Source organism: Pocillopora verrucosa, chromosome 4, assembly GCF_036669915.1.
Source record: "Pocillopora verrucosa isolate sample1 chromosome 4, ASM3666991v2, whole genome shotgun sequence".
Taxonomy (NCBI): domain Eukaryota; kingdom Metazoa; phylum Cnidaria; class Anthozoa; order Scleractinia; family Pocilloporidae; genus Pocillopora; species Pocillopora verrucosa.
In genome coordinates, this window is record NC_089315.1 from 29,817,253 (window position 1) to 29,824,986 (window position 7,734).

At 34.8% G+C, this 7,734-nt stretch overlaps 1 pseudogene; it reads left to right on the forward strand.

The window, feature by feature from the left end:
• The first annotated feature begins 82 nt into the window (after window positions 1–82).
• Window positions 83–7,179, forward strand: LOC136280212 (dual specificity mitogen-activated protein kinase kinase 1-like; annotated as a pseudogene).
• Window positions 7,180–7,734: the final 555 nt, after the last annotated feature.

Genomic DNA, 7,734 nt, shown 5'->3' on the forward strand with positions numbered 1-7,734 from the left:
AGCGGATTCACTTTGCTAGCCAATGACAAGTCCTAAAAGATCCACGTGATCATCCCCGTGTCGGAAACAAAGAAGACTCCATTTGGCGCTCATCTTTGAATGTACTTTTCATAGGTTGATCACTTTTCTCAACTGTTTCGCTTAAGTATATGATGTTCGAAAGACATCATAAAAACTAAGCTCCTCGTGCCTCTGTATGTGCTGGTGCCTGTCTACACAACCACCGCGGATGAAAATAAACATTCAATGAAGAGAGAAAAATAAGCAACTCTACTGTTAAAGAGAAAAGGAAAAACGACAACGACAATGAACAACTTTAAAGGTGAGCATCGATTTTATTTTCATCGTTTTACGAATGTTTGCTTTCAAAAACAACAATTTTGAGGCTAATATGAGGCGGAATTTAAGCTGTTTTGATTTATAGATTTCATAAAGCATAGTAATATTTTATTTGACTGTTACATATTTTAAATCAGCGCTCGATTAAGCGCAATTTTTCATTAAAAAACGGCGATTTTTTAAAGGTTTGAGTAAAGACTTAAAAAAAAAAATTCAACTTCTTGAAAACAAAGCGAATAGTCCCAAAGGTAATCTATTGTTTGCGCTATTGTTTTTTGGTACAAATAATGGTCGAGTGGCCATCTGTAAAGCTACGATTTTGAAAGTTCGTGGTGAGTAAAAATTACGATATTCGTTACGTGATCAAAATCTTATAAAAGAATAGATGTAACGGGTTGAATTAAGCTTACATAACGCTCGGCGCAACTGAAACTAGAATAATTCTGAGAATCGAATCGGTCACTTGCATGCCGCAGTTTCTTAAGCTTATGCTTTACAATGAAATCAACCTATCAGTAAGGTTTCAAGATTCCTTTAGTCACGTTTGGGAACACTCAAGATTCATAATAGGAACTGTTATTAAACAAAACTTATTACATAAAGAAGCCCTCAAAAAAGAAGCCCTAAAAACAAAATATTTTATTCAGCCCTCTTTTAATAAAATCTATGGGAGAGATGTACTAACTCCAATATAAAAGTAATTCAATATAAAAGAGATTTCTCAATTTGAGAATCCAATGAATGCCCTTTTCCTTATAGATATCTTAAAGACCTGGTCTGAGCTTAAAATATATATATAGATATATTTTTTTTCAAATTCAGATGTTATGGAATCCAGATACAAAATGGTCAAGCTTCTTGTAGACAACCTCATTCAAGGCCAACTCACTGTGAGCCCAAGGAAAAAAATACAAACAGCAGCTAAGTTTGCAGTTTAGGATAACTTCATTCTAATATATTGTTACAGTTACAACAGGATTTTAATAATGGTAATTGAACTGAGTGGAGTGCAATTTGGGCTGAAATCATACGCGTGATTCCAAAATTGAACGAGCGCGCAGCACGAGTTCGATTTGAAATCACAAGTATGATTTCAGACCAAAATTGCACAACACAAGGTTCAATTACCACTTTATTACATCCGTTTTGAAATCGCCCAAATACAGGACTTGGTCAGTTCAAATATTTTATTAATACAATACTGAGCTGGTTTGAAATTAAATTCATCCATTTTTTGGGAGGAAAAAATAAGAGTTTTGGAAACAAAAGTTGCAAAATTTGCCATATGATACTCCATGTCTTTCATCTTCCTGCAATATGATGGGTTACTTTAAACAAGCCTTGAAGTCTGATTGGTTGTTTTGTTTTTAGTGTAGCCTCCTCACTGGCTGGGGAAAAGATGCGATTTAAAGCAAAAAATGGTGCAATTTGTGAATAAATCGCACCAATTAGAGCCAATCAGATTACAGGGACCATCAGTGATTTCAAAATGGGTGTAATAAATTAAAAAATCAGTTTTGTTTAACTGTAATTAACCCCTTCACTCCCAAGAGTGTTTGGTTTTCAAATATAATTTAAGATATTGTATTTTATGGAAAAGAATCAACAGATTTTATTCACAATTTGTGTCAAACCAAATTTAATGATTGATTAGGACTATATTATATGAATAGCTGTAATTGAGGATTAAACCATATGAAGTTTTCAAGAAAAGAAAAATAAATCAAATTCCATCCTAATATTACTACATGTTGATATTAATAATTAATCAAAAATATTTTACATGTAAACCTTAATGAAGCTTGTAAATAAATTTCATTGAATACTTAAATTTTAGCTGGGTTTAATTTATTTTATATCATTAACCTCAAATTTTTACTTAAAATTCCCAGTAATTCTTAAACATTCCTAGAAATTCCTAGGAATTTTTTAAATTTACAGCTTTTCAGGGAAAGTCATTGGTGCTCTGAGTGGCTATAGACTTGGAATTTCTGGGAATTTCTGGGAATTTCTAGGAATTTCTAGGTTTTTAGAACCAGAGTTGTTATGGTTGGGAATCCCCAGTCTGAATTTACCATGAAAATTCACAAAAATCCATTTTGCAAGGGCAACTAGATAGTTTTGCATACCTGTGAGCTCTCTCCGTCCACATCACAATCTCTTACTAACTGTAACATTTATGGTTGTCAGTGAGTTGTGAAGTAGAGGGAAAAAACAGTAAAGTAGATGGCAAATTTCATGATTACCAGCTCTTATTGAAACTTCTGAACATGTGCGATTGCTGCCTCTAAAAGCTGAAATCATTGGAATGTATGAAGCCCAATTTTTAACATTATTTACCTAGTATGATTTACCTATCATAGTGGAACCATATTCTTGCCTCCTAACAAATTTAGGTATGTTTTGTCAAATTTAATAGTGTAATCCGGTAAAATTGTGTAATACTCCAATTTCATAAACTTGCTCAAAGTAGTGTGATCATCACAACAAGTGTTCCTTTTTGTTAATCAGATGTGAAGCCCTCAAATATTTTAGTAAACTCCCGTGGTGAAATCAAGCTCTGTGACTTTGGAGTCAGTGGACAGTTAATTGACTCAATGGCAAATTCTTTTGTTGGCACATGATCTTACATGTTGGTAAGGAGAATATGTTGATAAGTTAAGTAAGTGAATGGTAGTTTTGGTATTATGTACTAAAAGAAATTACATGTTTCTAACCTTTATACCTCCTTGGAATGACCAATGAGTAATTTCTCCTTACCATATCAATAGCATTTCAACCAAAGAGGTGACAAGGAGAGAGAAAATATCAGCTGGGGATATTGTTTGATTCAAGGCCAAATTCTCATAGCTAGAATTATGATAAGTGTATAGCACACTGTTAGGTGAATTGACAGTGAGATTTTGGGAGTGAAAGGGTTAAAATGTAACAGTTAAAATCCAACATGGACGCTGAAGAAAACAATCCACAGACAAGTTAGAAAGAGGTTGAAAATGTGTGAGAAGGAAGGCTTAAAGATGTTTCTAATACTTGAAAGGAGATACATGGTACATGTATGTCATTCATAGTTTGAGTAAGTTCTGTAACCTAGAAAATTTCCTTTTAATCAAATAAACCTTAGAGATTATTTTGTCCAAGTGCATGAACTCTGAAAAGTAAGAATAAGCCATGAAAAGAGAACTTAAGATACAGAAGATTCACATTATTTGCAATTAATCTTTGACATTTTAAATTCTCAGCCTGAAAGACTTCAAGGAGCTAACTACACAGTTCAATCTGACATTTGGAGTTTTGGATTATCATTGATTGAGATGGCAATTGGAAGGTATCCAATTCCACCACCTGAAGAAAACCAAAATAAGCACAAGTCCATCACATCTAAAGAGAATACCTCCAGGAACAAGGCCACCCAGTGGTGTGAGCAATGATGCAATGCCAATGGCGATATTTGAATTACTGGACTATATTGTGAATGAGGTGATGCCAAAAGTCTTAACAGCAAACTGATGAAAGTTGTGTGAATCAATTTTTAAGGAATTTATCTTGCGAGTTAGTTAGAGGATGTGCATAAAATTTGTGTAAACAGAGTAAGCAAGTTGAATTGCTTTTCTTCCCTCCATTGTTCTGACTAACCAAATGTTTGAGTAACATATTGGTTGATCAGTTTGATCTCCTAATAATATCTTTGGAGAAGCGTGCATTTCTGTGTTGATGTAAAGTTTGCAGCAAGTTCAGGATTGCTGCATTGTGTAATCATCTCTCGGAAAATCTTTGTAGAAACTATGGTATATTATTGAAGAATGGTATATTATTGTCACTGAAGTTATACATTTTTGTTCTTTATTGGATAGCCTCCTCCCCAGCCACCACCAGAGCAATTTTCAGAAGAGTTTTGTGAGTTTGTCAACAAATGGTAGGCAATGTTTCCCACACTCTTCCATATGATGGTTATGAATGATAGTTATTGTCAAACTTGGACCTTAATGTTTAGGGGAGTAAGTTGTGGTATATCCAGATGCACTGGAGATCAGGACATTCTAGAAAACAGCTAAATCTCACAGTAATCTATTTCAATCTGTTTCAGTCTTGTTAAGAATCCTTCAGAAAGAGCTAACCTCAAAGTGTTAATGGTAAGTTCTGTAAAATTTATCATACGAGTTGTAGTGGTTTATTTGAGTAAGTTGTCTGTTGGCTGGGGTCAGTGCTTTTCATGCATTGCACACACACAACATTGATGCTATGGAAAACATTTATTTTAAAATAAACTTGGAATTTTTCTTAGGGATTTTACAATAGCATCATGATTTTACCTTTTGAAATGGCAGAAAACCCCACCTTCAGTATGGCATGTAAAGGCAGCATTGAGTTCCAAACAGAAAAGTGAATAATTCATGGCCTGTATGAGGGGTAACAGGTGATGGGTGAGCATCCTATCCAGAGATTGGGCTTATAAGGCAGATTTGTGGTTACACAATTTTACTGTAGAACATTTTGCCAAAGAAGGGAACAACCTAGAAACATAAACTTCCCCCTCTACATTTGAAAACTCTGCTGGGTCTTTCATCTAACCAGTTACTTTGCCCAAATTTGAAACTGAAGGACTTAACCCTTTATGCCCCAAAATCAGTATACACTTTCTCCATGGTGCTCTCTATACATTTCCTATAGTACTGAGAAAATTTATTTAACAATCAAGAACCTCTCAAGTTGGTTATTATTTCTTTTATCATCATGACCTTACTGTTTGCCTCAAGAGTGATACAGTGGAGTGAAACTGGATGCTAGTCACTCTTAGAGATTAAAGGGTTAAGGCTACTTTATTTTTAAAAAGGTGGAAAACCAAAAGTGTCACTAATAGCCCCATCCAGAAATGTATGTGTTATACTTTTTACCAGTACTGTTTATGAGATTAGCTGTAAGTTGGACAAAGGTAGTTTTCTTTTTGACTCTGGTGCTGGTGAGATATTTGGTGGTTGAGTGATGTGTTATTTTGTTAATGTTGAGTGGAGTCTACATTGGTTTTAAAATGGGACTGATTTCCCGAATAAAAGAGGGTTGCCTCAAAGCAAAATCATCTAGTTGAAAAAGCCTTAAAGACCACTGCTCTTTTACTCTGTCTTATTCTTCCAGGATCATGTCTTCATCAAGATATCTGAGTCAAAAAAGGTGGATTTTGCTGGCTGGGTTTGTTCAGTTGCTGGTCTATAGCGAGTGACTGGTTGCAATGCTTACTGATGAAAATGAAATGAATTGGAGTATTGGCACAGAACAAGCTTAGTACTCTTATTTAGCTTGCATCAAGAAAATGACGGAATACATGAAAAGGTCTTATATGCATTGGAATCTATTAATTGTGGTGTGTATTGGATTCAGAGCAGCGAAAAACTGCCTTGGTTTGGGAGGGAATGTAAACAAGTTGCAGCCTCTTGGAGATGCAAACAATTATCAGAGTTCTTCAGGTATAGAGATTTCCACTACCCTGTAACTGGACGCCTTTGCATTGCAACAGTGCTGTTTACCAGGGAGTGCTGAGGAACTAAATGAAGATCTCAAAATCCTAGATAAGGCAATGATAGGATGGGACCAAGAGGGGTGGAGTTGGGCTAGGTGTTACATGTCCCCAGTCACCCCATCCTATCAGTCATAACTCTAGTTGCATGAAAAATAAGTGGATTTCTTTCTAATAATGTGATTATTGTATATTATTAGCTTTTTGGTGTATGCTGTAATTTCTTACTTTAGTTTTATTGAGGTACTATTCAAGGGTCACATTTAAATTGTTAAAAAAAAAAGGATGTAAAATCCTAATTGTAACCTACTACCTTAAGAGGTATTCCTTGATAGGCGTTCTCATTTGTAAGTACACCTACGTTCTTACCCCCTTAGTCTACATGCTCCCTCAATTAGATCACATTTGCACAATAGTTACAACAAGTCGAGAATGGAGCAAGATTTTTCATCAAATTCTTCTCACCCAGTTCTCCAAAATGTGCAGAGCTGTGATTAACTATGTGAAGAACTGAGAAGGAATTCTCAATTTTTTTTTCCTATTTTCTTTCTACTTTTTTTTTTTTTTTTTTAATTACAGATTTCTTTAATTTGGCCAGATTGAAAAGGTTGATTGATTTTTCCCTCACTCAAGTCTTAGAGTGGAAAAATTACTCCCTAGAAGTGAGCTTACTTTAAAGGCCCTGAAATATTGTATAAGCTCGGAGATAATTTAAAAGGATGTTACAAGAATGACTGTCGTAGGAATCAGATATGACAGTTGCTGTACTAAATCATAAATTACTTTTTTTTTTTGCATCGTCGTGGAGGACATAATAGTCGTCACATAATAGGGAGACTTCTCAGAAACATAGCTATTGGTACAAATGCATGCACATGCAGAGTTCCAATCTACACCTGACTCTTTTCAAAGAGGTTGGGAAGAAGTGCTCGAGTCCCATGTTCTTGAGAGAACAGGGGCTTGTTTCTGGAGAGAGGAAGTCTCTTTATGACCCCGAAAAAGCAGTTCTTTTATTTCTGTCTTTCGTTCAATTTGACAGTTTTGAAAAGCAAACGGGAAATTTCTGGATAGGAAACAAAATGAAATGTTTAAATCTTTTTTAGCTAAAGCCTTGACTGTTTTCCTTACATTTGAATTGCAAGATATTACTTTGGGTCTGTATAATTACCTTTCCACGTGACGCCAACATTCTGTGATGGAGCACTTTAATGAGAGCATTTGGTGGTTTAGTCAACTGTAGATACATTGAGTTTGCATGCTTCGGTAAATATGAGATACAAATGTAACTCCCTGTAAACGAGGAGACATTATAACTATTGAAATTTCTTAAATTTTTGTTTATTCTGACGTCTTTATATTGCATTTGTTGGACTTTTTTATTGCTTATTCTGAACCTAATCAATTTAATTTTACATTGTCACAATTTCGAATGTCTAAACTTACCAATTTGCGACCTTGCCCCAAAATATAGCCAAGATCATGGGGAATGATGTCTGTGATTTAGGTTATCATTTTATGTTGTTCATTATTAGTTCTCAAGTTCAAAACTGCAGAAGATATTCTTTAGAGAGCCAAACTTCAGGGGACAATCAATGATGTTTTTTCTACAGAAATGAAAACTCGAGGACAGTGTGGAGTTATTTCTCGTTTAACTTTGGGCAAACCTTTACGTTCTGTTACCTTCGACTGATCTTTCTTTTTAATGATGCGAAGGTTCAAAACTTGTTACCCCTTTCAAAATTTTCACAAATGTTTAAAGTATGATATTTTTTTGCTAGGAGTGAATTTTGGTTCATAACAACGACACAGGAATGGCTTTCAGCCATTATACTAAAAGTAGGCCGACTGTCGACTGAGATGAAGCAAAAAACAAATTCAGTGGATGA